This window comes from Taudactylus pleione, unplaced genomic scaffold (genome assembly GCF_031769625.1).
Source record: "Taudactylus pleione unplaced genomic scaffold, aTauple2 ptg000212l, whole genome shotgun sequence".
NCBI lineage: Eukaryota > Metazoa > Chordata > Amphibia > Anura > Myobatrachidae > Taudactylus > Taudactylus pleione.
In genome coordinates this window covers 3,877,938-3,891,966 of record NW_028284614.1, presented here as the reverse complement: position 1 = coordinate 3,891,966, position 14,029 = coordinate 3,877,938, and positions in this window count along the sequence as shown.

Here is a 14,029-nt window from a genome sequence, read left to right as displayed (position 1 = left end):
ATTGATATATTGATTGGCATGTTACGATTGAGGGAGGTAGGCAGAATAAACGAGCAGTTAATCGAAATGTGACAGTCCAACTTCCGGGTAGTACTAGTGCGTGCGTTCCCTTCAAACCACTTCGGGGATGTACGCTCGCTATTTGGCACGCTCGTTAGTTAGAGGAGGGGTCGCCTGAGTTTGGGGAGGATGTTTTGTTGCGAACGAAAATACGAGCGTGTGCCTGAATTTAAATATTTTTTTACGCCCAACGTACGAACGGCCACTTGCGTCCGGGTCTGAATGAGGGCCATAGTTATGACCTTGCTTATATAAGTTGAGTATTGATTCTGGTATTGCTCTTATTATTTTATTGATTTTATAATAAAATGCTGTTCGTTTATATAACCATATAAATCTGATTATGCCTGTCTTTACTCAATTACGGGATATTTTTCACCGACAAACACAGATCGATATGTACTAAGCCTTGGAGAGAGATACAGTGGACGGAGATGAAATACCAACCAATCAGCTCCTAACTGTCACTTTACAGGTTGTGCTTGAAAAATGACAGTTAGGATCTGACCGGTTGGTATTTCATCTCTGTCCACTGTATCTCTCTCCAAGGATTAGCACATAAACCCTGTAGCCTGTAAACTGTCAGTTAGGAGCTGTTTGGTTGGTACTTGATCTTTCTCCACGGACTGTGTTACCTGTTGTTCTGGGAGTGACAAGGCGGCTACTAGCTCTGCTGTCCTTTGTATTGTAATGAAGCATCTGTAGTGGAATTCCTTCTCCAACCGGTGGGTGACAATCCATACCAATGATACCATATTTTCTGGAAAGTAATACTGGGTACACACTAGGTTGACCTGCCGACCTATCTGACAATTGGTAAGTGCAATCATCTGTCTGATGTGTCGGGGCTGATGTCACACATCGCGCTCACGATATATATATCGGCTGTTTGATTGAACAGATGATATATCGCCCAGTGACTACCCAGCTTTATATATTTCTGTGTGTATCTTGTGATGAACAAAATCTTTGAGATGAGCATGTCAAATTTCAGGTAAGGTGTTGAAAATGATAGATTGTGTCCTTGGTTGGTCCTGTAGAAGAAGGGAGACACGGGAATGATGTTTAGGATAAGAGCCATAGACAATAGAAAATGGGGATTTAATTTTCTATGCATGAAATTTATAGGCCTAAGGTACCCGAGGCAGCAGATCCATTTTGTTGTCGTGATGTGAAGAGACCACGTGTCCTGCCGAAACGTTCAAAGACCTTTTGATTGGTGTAAAGTAGAAACATCACCTTTTAACTTTTCAAAGATGGCCATCCACAATGAGATGCAAGATCTACTCTATCATGACAGACTGAGGCTATACGAGCAGATAGAAGGCAATCTCCTAGGAGGAATGAAGTTCCACATTTATAAAACAAAAATTGTTACTGTGACGCAAAGAGGTGGATGACAGTTTGAAGGTGGAAGATTAGTAATAAAGTTAATAGATAGTGGATGCAAGTTTATTTCTGGAAGAGGCAGTGGAAGAAGTCTACCAGTCAGAGCTAGATTAAGATCCCAAGGGGTCCTACGTAAGATACCAGTTTGGGGCCCCCTCCTCTAATCCATTCATACCTTACTACTTACTTAGCCTACATATTTTAGTAACGTGCTATACATACAATAAACACAAGATACAACACCAAATGACATAAATTTAGGGTGCAGAGGATCCTGTATATCTTATAAACTAGAGTGGAAAGAGGAGAACATGGCAGCGGTCAGGGTTGTAACTAGACCTATGCTGGCAAATTTTCATGGGCCTTCCTTGCGTGTATTACTCGGTGCAGGAGCTTCTACTGTCCCAGCCGGCTACGTGTCTCCTCACTGATGAAGGGTGCGCCTCCTCCTCCCAACATCAGTGAGGGCTCGGAGAGACAGAGCCAACAGGACAGCAGATGTGCCAGCAGTAGCACACTTATAGGAAAGTGGAAGCCGTCCACGGGTGTCAGGGGAGATTTATCAAAGCTTGGAGAGAGATAAAGCACCAACCAATCAACTCATAACTATATATTTTTTTAAAGCACAGCCTGTAACGTGACAGTTAGGAGCTGATTAGTCGGTACTTTATCTCTCTCCACTTTTTCTCTCCAGGCTTTGACAACTCTTCCCCTCAGTGTAACTGGGAGCAGGGGAAGGGCAATGCCATGGAGGCGGCCCGGATCCCATAGCACCCGCACCCCCTGCACTTACTCTAGCTACGCCTATGGCAGTGGTTAGAAGGTGCACCTTAAAAAAAACAACTTTGTCTGGATTCAATTCAGCGCTCTATTGGTAGCGCCGGGAGGGAGCTCCCGGACCTATTCAATTCAGCACGCTGATATGGGCGACTAAATGATTTTTTTTCGCACCCTCCTGAGTGTGCGAGGGGAAATCCGACAAAAGTGAGGTTGTTTTCCAGCTTAGCGCAGCGCTAACAGCCTCGTGGCCGGCACTTTAGTCGGAGAATGTCGGTTCTCGCGACTAAACACCCAGGTTAAAAGTCACGAGAACCTGGAAATGGTTTGGCTGACCCTGGCGCTCTCTATGTATACTGTGTCTGGTTACTGAATTGGTTGCAGCTGCAACCAATAAAACATTTGACACAATATAAAACACATATCTTGACTCACCCATATAAAAGTCCTGTGTAGCAGGTGAGTTGATTGATATTGAATTGCAACAAAGTTTAAAAACTGTAATCTCCAATTTGTGGAAGTGAGAGATAAACAAGATACAAAGATTCCAAGTTTTAATCTCAAATGTTAGTTACCGTCATCAGTGGATACATTGGAGTTAAAAGATTTCCTTCGTATTTTGTTTATCTCTCATTTCCACAAATTGGAGATTACAGTTTTTAAACTTTGTTGCAATTCAATATCAATCAACTCACCTGCTACACAGGACTTTTATATGTGTGAATCAAGATATGTGTTTTATATTGTGTCATATGCTTTATTCTTTTAACAAGTAGCTTACAGCAGATGCTGTTATAGATTCTATTTAACCATTAGTCTCTTATATTAAGGTTGCAATAAATATATATTGAATGTATAGCGAGATTGTTGGGTCATAATTACACGATGGTGCAGCCCATACTTTTTATATAAGTCACGAGAACCGCCATACTCCGACTTAGCTGGGAACTGTCGGACCAAACAGTGCACTGAATTGAATAGCTCCTGGAGCAATACCACATGCCCCTTTTTGCTTCATGCACCTGCAGCGTGCACTGTCCCTGTTTACAAAATGGGGGGGACAACAATCAGTGGCGTATCTAGGGGTGGTCGGGCAGGGCTCGTGCCCTGGGCACCATTGGACCGGTGGCATGGATGTGCACCACCGACCGAAGTCCAGGACACTGGTCAGTGTAGTGCCAACCACATGGAGTGCAGTCCACAATACACCGTAACAAACACCACCTCCATATAATGTCCCTGGCAGTAGTAGTCCCCCCTATGCAGTGCCCCCACTACTTGGGGCACTGCATAGGGGGGACTACTACTGGGGGCATTATATAAGGGGCACTTCATAGGTAGGACTACTACTGGGGCATTGTATAAGGGGCACTGCATAGGGGGGACCACTACTGGGGGCACTGCATAGGGGGGACTACTACTGGGGGCACTATATAAGGGGCACTACTGGGGGCACTACATAGGGGTGACCACTACTGTGGGCACAAACACTACCTACTGGGGGCACTATATAAGGGGCATTACTGGGGGCCCTGCATAGGGGGGACCACTACTGGGGGCACAAACACCACCTGCGGCTATTACACACGTACTACCCGGCGTTGGTCTATTTGTCTTGGCAGCCAATGAGAGTCAGACAGACTCTCATTGACTGCTGCACCAACTACCGGAGCCGGGCTGGAGCTCACTCATGAGCTCCATCTTCCGGCTCCCGCAGCGGGTGATGGGAGAGACGCCATGACGGTGGCATGCGCAGGAGTGGGGAATAAGGTTTTTTTGTGTCTTTGTCCTTATATATGCAAGGGTCACTGGCACTGCTGGGGGGGGCACTACTGGGGGCACTGCATAGGATGTACTACTACTGTGGGCACTATATAAGGGGCACTACTAGGGGGGAACTACCACTGGGGGCACTATATAAGGGACACTACTGGGGGAACTGCATAGGGGGGACTACTACTGGGGGCATTGCATAGAGGGGACCACTACTGGGGGCACTGCATAGGGGGACTACTACTGGGGGCATTAAGGTGCATATGAAATAGAAAGTAATGTACCCAGAGTGACGAGAAACAGTGGTGTGTCATGGTTCCATGCCTCCATTTTACAGTGGCCACGCCTCTTGTGGCATGTGACCATGCTTACTTTTTCGGAGCGCACACCTACTTGAGGAGGGGGATCTCCATTCTTTAACTTGCCCTGGGCTCCAATACCCTAGTTATACCACTGGCACCAATGATGTTTTTGGCACAGGGCACCAAAATGTCTAATTACGGCTTTGTGCTGCTGGGATGCAGTTTATAGACCGGCGGACTAAATGCTGCCTGTCTATATCTCGACACGAGGAGCCCATCGGGGAACTTCATATAGGCGTCAAAATACTGACGTCTATCTGAATCCCGACGCTGGATTGCCGAAGGACGACAGCCCGAACGAGGTAAGTCCGGGGCGTCCTTAGTGTTAGCCGCAAATGGGGAGGGTTAGGTTTAGAGAGTGTAGCGGGGTTAAGGTTAGGTTTTGGGGGGAAAGATTAGGGTTAGACACCCCTAGGGGGGAGGGTTAGGGTTAGGCACCCCCGGGAGTTGGTTAGGGTTAGGCACCCTCCCCCCCCAGGATGGTTAGGTTTAGGGTGTGGGAAGGGGGGGTTAGGTTAAGGCACTCCCGGGGGGAACTTAGGGCTAGGCACCACCCCAGGAGTTTTAGGGTTAGGGACCCCTAACGAAGACAAAGATAAATTTATTCAGCACTCACCCAAGCGCTGAATAAATTTATCTTTGTCTCTACAACCTAACCAAGCAGGCAGGGTAGCCCTTTCTCTTCGTGTATTTTGATTAAGTTACAGCGCAGCCTCTTCCCATTCTATAAACCCCTAATGGAGGGTTAGGGGAGGGAGAGGGGAGGGTACTTACCAGCCGGCGTCGGGATCTCCTGCTGTCGGGCTTCTTGTGTCGGGATTTGAACCGGCGGCTAAACAGCCGCTGGTATTACATACTGATTCCGTGCTGCTCAGTGTATAAATAAGTGTGTGCATATTCTTTTACTTCATTTTATTAATGCAGCCAATTGCTCCTGCACAATGTACTGTTAGGTAGCTCCCCTCCGGCCAATCTTTTGGAGCTTAATAAAGGTAAAAAAAATGGCCGACGGGGGAGCTGCTGCGCATGCCCAGACACTGCAGCTCCTCCCACAAGCCTTTGCGGAACCTGTCAGTCACCACTGATGGCTCCGCCTGCAGCCCCTCTGCAGCCCGGCCCTGCCTCCAGGCCAATCTCGGTGCATGCTGAAACAGCAAGCAGCCTGCACGGTGACACCAGCTACAGAAAAGAACCAGCCGTCCATATACAGGAGCAGCAGGTAAGTGTTGGCGGCAGCGGTGGCTGCAGTGGGGGGGAGAGGGGGTTGGCGCTGACAACACAGGGCTGGGAAATGACACTGAGACACACAAGGGCTGGGGGAATGAGGCTGAGAGACACACTGGGAGTGCGTAATGAGGCTGAGAGACACACTGGGGCTGGGGAATGAAGCTCAGAGACACACACTGGGGATGAGAGACACACACTAGGGTTGATAGACACATCCTGGGGCTGAGAGACACGCACTTGGGCTGGGGAATGAAGCTGAGACACACACTGGGGGCGGGATGTACTAACATTGTGTGGTACATCCCGCCAGACAATATATGCAATCAGTACTGCAAAGGACAGCTCTTCTGATAAGAGCTGTCCTTTCGGATCAGTGCTGCACCCTGGACTTCTGGCCACCGCGCAGAGTGATACAATGGCCGCAGGGAAAGCTGGGAGGGATCCGATCAGATCCCTCATTCCAGTGTGATGTGGAAGCCCATATGCTTCTATTGGGTAACGCCATCCAATAGAACATATGGAAAATGCGGTAAAACCCCGAAAAACAGGTTTTATCGCATTTTCCATTTAGTACCTCCCGACCTGGGTCTGGGGAATGGGGCTGAGAGACGCACTGCGGCTGGGGGAATGGGGCTGAGTCAAACTGGGGCTGGGAGAATGGTGCTAACACACACTGGGGCTGGGGAAATAGGGCTGAGACACACTGGGATGGGGGAATAAGGCTGAGAGTCACAGGTGGGCCTGGGGATGGAGAGATGCAGGGGGTCCTGGAGAGAGGCAAGGGGGACCTGTAGAGATGCAGGGAGCCCTGGAGATAAAGAGATACAGGGGCCCTGGAGAACCACAGGGGGGTTCCCCATTGCAGAGAAACCACCATGGTAAGAAAAGACTTTCAAACTACTGGGTGGCCCAAAAAGGGTGTATCATTTACCAAGATTTCTGTTGCCGGCCTTGCTCCCCTCATGCCTTCCAGGCCCTAAGAGGAAGAAGTATTCTGCCATCTTCCACAGACCCTGCCCCCTCAACAGACCAACCCCCTCAACGACCAGCCCCAATTAGGGCCGCTTCTAGAAATTTGCTGGGCTGGTTTTCTATTCCAATCCGCCCATGCCTATGGCTACTCAGAATGGCCATGGGAACCGAGCCATTTTCACTCGTACTCCAATTTCCCTTCATGACTGCTTTCTTTGCCACCACTCCCCATGACCTCCCCAAAATGCTCCCTGTCAATCACACTGCAAGTTATAAGTCGCTGCCAGTGATTATGGTAATGTACCTTGACGCATGCGCCATTAACCAAAAAGCGATCAACTGCAGAAATGACGGCATTGCGTACAACTCTGAAGCCAATATAGGTAATATAGTACCATTGGTGACGGTGGGGATGGGATGTACAGTTCCTCCCAAAGCCTCTATTACTTAAGGTGAATTGTGCAATGGAACACTTTTTATAGGCACTAGAATTTGTTTTAAGGGGACGACCCATACAGATGATTAGTGTCCTCTTTTATTTGGCTTAGAAATGCTGGCAAATGCGCAGATTAAAGAGACATTTACCTCAAGGCAAAATTCTGGAGATGCAAAAGAAAGTTTATTTCTGGAGAATATATATATATTTTTTAATTGAAAAGCAGATATGTCTCCATGTGGCCGGTCCTGAAAATGTGGACCTCATTCAGAGTCGGTCGCGAGCGCCGATGCGCTCGTAACCGACTCGATGGTTTGGATTCCACATGCGCAGCGGCTGCACTGCGCGTGCGCAAGCCCCGGAGCAACAGAGAAACTCTGTTGCTCCGGAGCTCGTTACCAAAGGGGCAGCTGTCGATGTTGATCGACAGCTGCCCCCATTTGGCAGGCGGGCCGGGGGGATGGTTTCCAAAATGGAGGCGTTCCTTTACGAACGCCTACCGTTTTGTGGGCGGCCGCACTGACATCATCAGTGATGTCAGTGGGGAGCTTCCTGCTCCATCAGAGCAGAAAGCTCCCTGGGGCATACGAGTGCCCAGACCCTACCCTAGGGTCTGGTCGTAAGCCCCGATGGTCGCGATGGTGATCACCATCGCGACCATCAACCTGGTCAGTCATTAAGCTGTGGGTGGTTTCCCACAGCTTAACGATCGACAAGGAAGCAGTGTTCAGGATGCAAGCAGCCGACCGGATTCTGTGCGACCACTTGCATCTAACGACCGCCTCTGAATGAGGTCCTGTGTCTCTTCGTTGTTGACCGTGGTAATAGAGGTAATAATTCACATAATAATTTTTGAAACGCTGACAATAATATGTTTACATGCAGGGCAGTGGATAAAAACAAAGACCCTGATTCAGAGCCGCTCATAAGCGGCCTCTCGTTCGCTCCGAGCGATGTTTGCCCAACTGCGCATGTGTACGGATCGTTATACGCATGCGCGAACCTGTCAGTGCGGTCGATATTCATGTGCTCGCAAAATAGCGAATGCCTGCTATTTTGAGTGACAGAATGAGGCGTATGTGGGTGGTAACAGGGGAAGGTGCTTGAAAACAGGGAGTGTAGAGCAGAACGCAGGCGTGCTTAAAGGTCAAAACAGGCGTTTTATGGGTGTGCATAATTAAAACAGCAGCGTCATTGACCACGTCACTGGGTTATTTTATAGCCAGAACTGCTCGCAAGATTGTGGTAGCAAAAACCAACCACAAGAATAGCGAGCAGTTCATACGCTGGTCGATGTACTCGATTAATCTAATAAATAGCGGACATGACGTAGGATGCGAGCGGCCAGGGGACGTATTTTTCCAAAAAACGACCGCAAGTTTTGTTCGCTCGTTCAGACCTAGAGGCGTGAACAGACCGCAAAGAGCGAACGGTTCATTTGAATAGCCACCCCTATTTTCGGGACGAGCGAGCGCTAATTGCGTCCGGCTCTGAATCAGGCCCAAAGATCATTCCACAATATAAAAGTAGTTCATTAACACCCGCGTTTCACACTTAAAGTTCTTCCATGGACAGTTGAAGGAAAACATAAGTTTTATGAGGGGAGGCAGCTATTATTTAGCAATCATTACACAGGTGTCAGGTACTTGTAATCATACAGTAAATAGGTACAGATAAAGCAACCAATATAGCCATAGATTAGAAGGAAAATATGTATGTGTTACAGGATTAGCTTTATCTACTACCCAGTCTTTTCATTGTCTGTATTTTTAGTGGTTTGACTGTGGATTTCGTTTTACAGCCGGTAATCTACCATTACTGACCACTCCTATTGGTGCCAACTGTGCACCAGTTGTAGGAGAATCATTGCTGAAAACCACTCTTTGCTGGAGTTAGGGTCAGACACTAGGGGAAGGGTTAGTGCTAGGCACTAGGGGGAGTGCTAGCAATAGGCTGTGGGTGGGGAGGGTTATGGGTTGGTATTGGGGTTAGCATTACTGCCGCTGGATCAGATGACCACCAGAACTGTAGATCAGTTGACCACCAGACCCAGAAGACACAGCAGCATCCCTGGAGCCTGCTACCAGGTATGTAATCACCGCGCTGCCAGCGCACACATTGTTGTCGCCATCCTAATCATGTCGCCATTCAATTAGTGTCGAAATGATGAATGTTAACATTACAAAACAAAGCCAATATTAAGTATATATTTTTATTAACTGGCAGGGCCATTTATTTCATATATTAGGGAGTCACCTATATACTGTAGACACTCAGTGCTGGTAATTATTTAAAAAAAATTTGTACCCCTCTCCAATATACATTCCCCAGGGATTGTGATATTTGTGGGTTTCCCCTACATTTCCAACGACCCTCCGACAGAACAAGCATTAGAACATGATACTGTAATTTAAATGAACATAACAGCAGTGCGATTCCGTAACACGTTAGTCACCACTAACATAAAGCAGATGTTTGCTGTAGAATCAGTCTGACCAATGCTGGGCAGCACTTTCATAGGAGGGGCACCAAGCACGGGGGCATCACTGATCAATCTGACCTCACCGCGGGTGAGTCTGACAGAAGAGAATTTGAGTCCTCTGCCCATAGAGCTGACGGCACCAGAATAAAACACTGCAAGGACAATCTGAATCCTAACAGCTAAAACAAGTTTAAAAAATCAAAACAAGACAAAAAAAACACGTTGACAAAGAAAATGCTAACTACATGTTAGAGGGGGATGTAGTTATTATCCAAGCTGTAATAATGGCGGCACTCAGAATAGCAATCAGAAACCCAGCATCCCGACAGTAAGTATTGGGGTTAGGGGGGAGGGTTAGGGGTTAGGGACTAAGGGGAGGGTTAGGGTTAGGCTGCGGAAGGGAGGGCTAGGGTTAGGCACTGGTGGGGAGGGTTAGGGATCAGGCTCTGGGGGGGAAGGTTTGGCACTAGGGTGAGAGGGTTAGGTTAACTTTTAGTGTAGCATGTACCGTGTTTCCCCGATAATAAGACACTGTCTTATTTTTTTTTTTGGTCCAAAAAACACACTAGGGCTTATGTTCGGGGTAGGGCTTATTTTATTTAACATTGACAGCAATTTCAATGTGCCTCTCTCCTCCCCTGTTGTTGAATGCAGCCTGTGCCTCTCCAGGCCCCCCCCCCTTTTGTTGAATACAGCCTGTGCATCTCCAGCCCCCCCACCCCCACCCCCACCCCGGTGTTGAATTCAGCCTGTCCCTCTCCCTGTTGAACGCAGCCATTTCCCCAACTTACCTTTACAACAAGAAGTCCACCTTCAGAGTCGCGCCTTCCTCCACGATCCGCGGCTCCTCCGTTGTCCACCTTCAGAGTCGCACCTTCCTCCACGGTCCTTGGCTCCTCCGATGTCCACCTTCAGAGTCGCGCTTTCCTCCACGATCCGCAGCTCCTCCATTGTCCACCTTCAGAGTCGCGCCTTCCTCCACGGTCCTTGGCTCCTCCGATGTCCACCTTCAGAGGCGCGCCGTGACGTCATGACGTCACGCACGCTGACTCCAAAACAAGCTTTATTGAAAGCTTGTTTTGCAGTCTGAGTACGTTACTGTAAGCTGCTGGAGGAGCGGCCCGAGCGGGCCGGGCAGCCTCCTCCAGCTCTTTCATTTACCGTAGTACCAGATTTCATGCGAGGGGCGGAGCTGGGTGCATATTAGTGTAGTGCAGGGACCGGGAAAAATTTCGATTTTATTAGGTCTTACTTTCGGGGTAGGGCTTATTTTGGGCCATTCATCGATAGTAAGGATAGGGCTTATTTTCGGGGTAGGTCTAATTATCGGGGAAACACGGTACAAAGAGTTTAATGTATTATTAAGGGAACCTTCAAAAATGGCACTCATCGTTGATATTATTAAATACTTATGTTATAATTGTACTGTAAACTTGGAGTGCAGGTTTTGCTGATTTCATTGGCCAGTTATTGCCTCTATAGCTGATATAATTGCAACATTGGGGGTGATACAGCTTGGAACGGAATTGCAAAGCTGCACACAGGCAGCTTTGAAATTCCATCCTTGCTAATATGCAAATGCAGCAGGGGGTGTATGACATCCCCTGTATGACACCCCCTCCTGCATTTGCAATCCCAGCACTGTGACCGAGGTTGCAGGCTGAGATAACCATCACGACCATCAGTCAGCTTACTCAGGCTAGCCGGCTTGCAAGGTCAGGAAACCGCATCCGTGGACGCAGCCCCTGGCTTAGCCACTCCCAGAAAATGGGTCAGACACGCCCCATTTCTTGGAACACCATCTGTCCCCGCCCCCGCACTGCCCCTTAAATGCTTCTGACTGTCAATCAGGCCGAGGCATATCAGGGGCCTGTTCTGTACACTCGGGAACCTGAGTACAGCATTGCACATACGTGCCATATATTAAGTGCGGGGGTTAGAACTAGCAGCCAATACACTTCTGTCTGCCGGTTTATTCTGTAATGCAGTGACAGATCGTGGGCTCCAGCAGGAAGCTCAGATGAAGAGGGAGTAGGACGGAAACAGGGAGGTCAAGGGACAAAGACAATCATCCACAAGTCCCTGAGCACGGTGGGAACTTACACAATGTCTCATTACCACAAATTAATTATGTCAATGTAGAAGAAAAGGATGAACAGGATTCTCACTGTAAATAATTTCCCTAACAAAAGTCAGAAAAAATAAAGATTACTATACCTGTAACCAATGACATCACAGGTTCCTCCTGATGGCATCACTAACCAGTCCAGGGGAGTAATGAATGGCCAAGGAGCTATAGCCGGGATATTAAGGCTTGTGATGGCCCCGGGGAAACAAACTTGTGTGGACTGCTACCAATAAAATTGTCCATAAAAATGCTTGCTTTATTTAAAAAAATATATAATGTGTAAATACTCCCAGCACCACAGTTCATATTACGCCATATAGCAAGATCCTTTTTCCCGTATACCACAGTATTCCCCATGCTGCTGATTTAGCCATGTATGGGGGCCCCCAGTGTGTGTGGGCCCTTGGGCGAATGCCCCGCCTCACTCCGGCACTGGCTCAGAATTCTGGAGGGTCCACGCCGATAGCTGTTGGCAAGCGTCGGTCGAAGTTGAATATATTTCCACTCTCTTGACGGTAATTATAGTCTGGACTGGTGTTTTAGAAACTGTATATGTATCGGGGGCCTGCATAAGCAACTCAGGGCTAAACGTGTGTAACGGGGCAACAACAGGACAATGGCATGTAGGGTAGGTGTTGCGTTGGTGTGTAGCTGGTGTTGTAGACTATTCAGTGTGTACCCAGTGACCTGTCTGATTTCAGATGGGTCTCTTACACCAGATAGGGGGCTGGTGCAAATGCGGACTGATAGTGACAACGGCGACCTCCCTAAATGCATTTATGGGGCTGGTGGGGTCGCATGGATACTGCCAAGTCTGAATGTAAAGATCTGCATTTATGTGACCGCAGGTGCAGCAGGATTGTGTGCACCTCTGAATAATCCCCTTTATGTTTAACCAAGGTGTGTCACAACTTAATAAAGATTGGGACTCCCATTATAGTGTTACCAGGCATATATATAAAGCATATGTATATAATGATATATAATGAATGGGGTACATGTACTAAAGGTCGACTTTAATAGATTTTAACGTAATTTGAACAACATCGCACATTTACTAACGCTTAAAAATCAATATAAAAATATTAGCTGTTAGTAAATGTCTAATTTTGCCCCTGAAACACAACAGCGATGTTGATCAATTTAGATCGATTTTTAAGCAATTAAAATCAACTGATAGTGAATTTATGCCCCAATACTTTGTTAATCTTTTGCATTATTTTCTGTCCTCTTTTTGCTATTACACAAATTAGCTGATCCCACTGTAATGTTTACATTAGATAACTGCATTATGGCAACAAATGTACACTTTAACCTTATCTATATGGAAAAAAAAGAACTTTGCACGTATGTCATAATTATGACCCAACAAAATGATTCACTAACTATGGTTGTCCACTAGATGGCGATGCAGGGCATGAAGAAAATATCTGACTTGGCAAGACCACATGGGCTAATTTATTCTTGTAAAATTGTGATAACTTACACATGAGTCTGTCGCACAAACAAGAGTGTGGGGAGACGTGTTACATTCACACACATCTGACACTCTGGTTAAAATGTAAAGGAGTAGTTGTAATTAGGTGTGTATAAACTGTATATGTGTAATGCAGGAAATTCTCCATAGCTCTAGGAGAGGCAGCACATCCCAGTGAGAGAGTCCATTCCTTGTGCTGTCCATTTGCTCGGAATAAATGAATCATCCCATCTTGGTTTGGCAGAGAGTTCACACACAATTGGATTCATCAATGATTTCCGGCATTAACATGCTGAATGTTTTAAAAGACTGCAGTAAAGTTGTTGGTCAATAATATTAAATCCCTGTGACCCTGTTTTACTTTACAGTAAGGTTTAATGTATATTTCTAACTTGATCTGATGTGTATTTATGTTTTTTGCAGCAGCTACAATTAGTTATGTTCTAGGTTATTCTTATCCACGTATGAGATATCCATATCTGCATCCCCCCACTGGATGTAGTCAGGAAGCCGACGGTCTAAATAGCGACCGCCGGCTTCCCGACTGTCAAATTCCGGCAAGGTAATAATGACAGGCGTCGAAATCCCAACGCCTGTCATTAGACCTACGCTGGGACCCCGATGCCCGGCATACCGAACGAAGGTAAGCCGGGCGCAGACAGCTGCAGGGGGGGAGGATTAGGTTTTAGGGCTTCCAGGGGGACTTAGGGTTAGGCGGAATCAGTATGATTTACCGTCGGACCCATGCCCGGTGGTTGGATTCCGACAGCGGCATCCCGGCAGAGGAGGAAATTCTGATCGTCAAAGGTAAGTATATACTAACCTATTTCTACCCCATAACCCTAACCCTCCCTTAGGGGTGCCTAACCTTCCCCCCCAGTGCCTAACCCTAATCCCCCCTCTAAGTGCCTAAACCTAACCCCCCCTTCCCTGTCGCCTAAGCCTA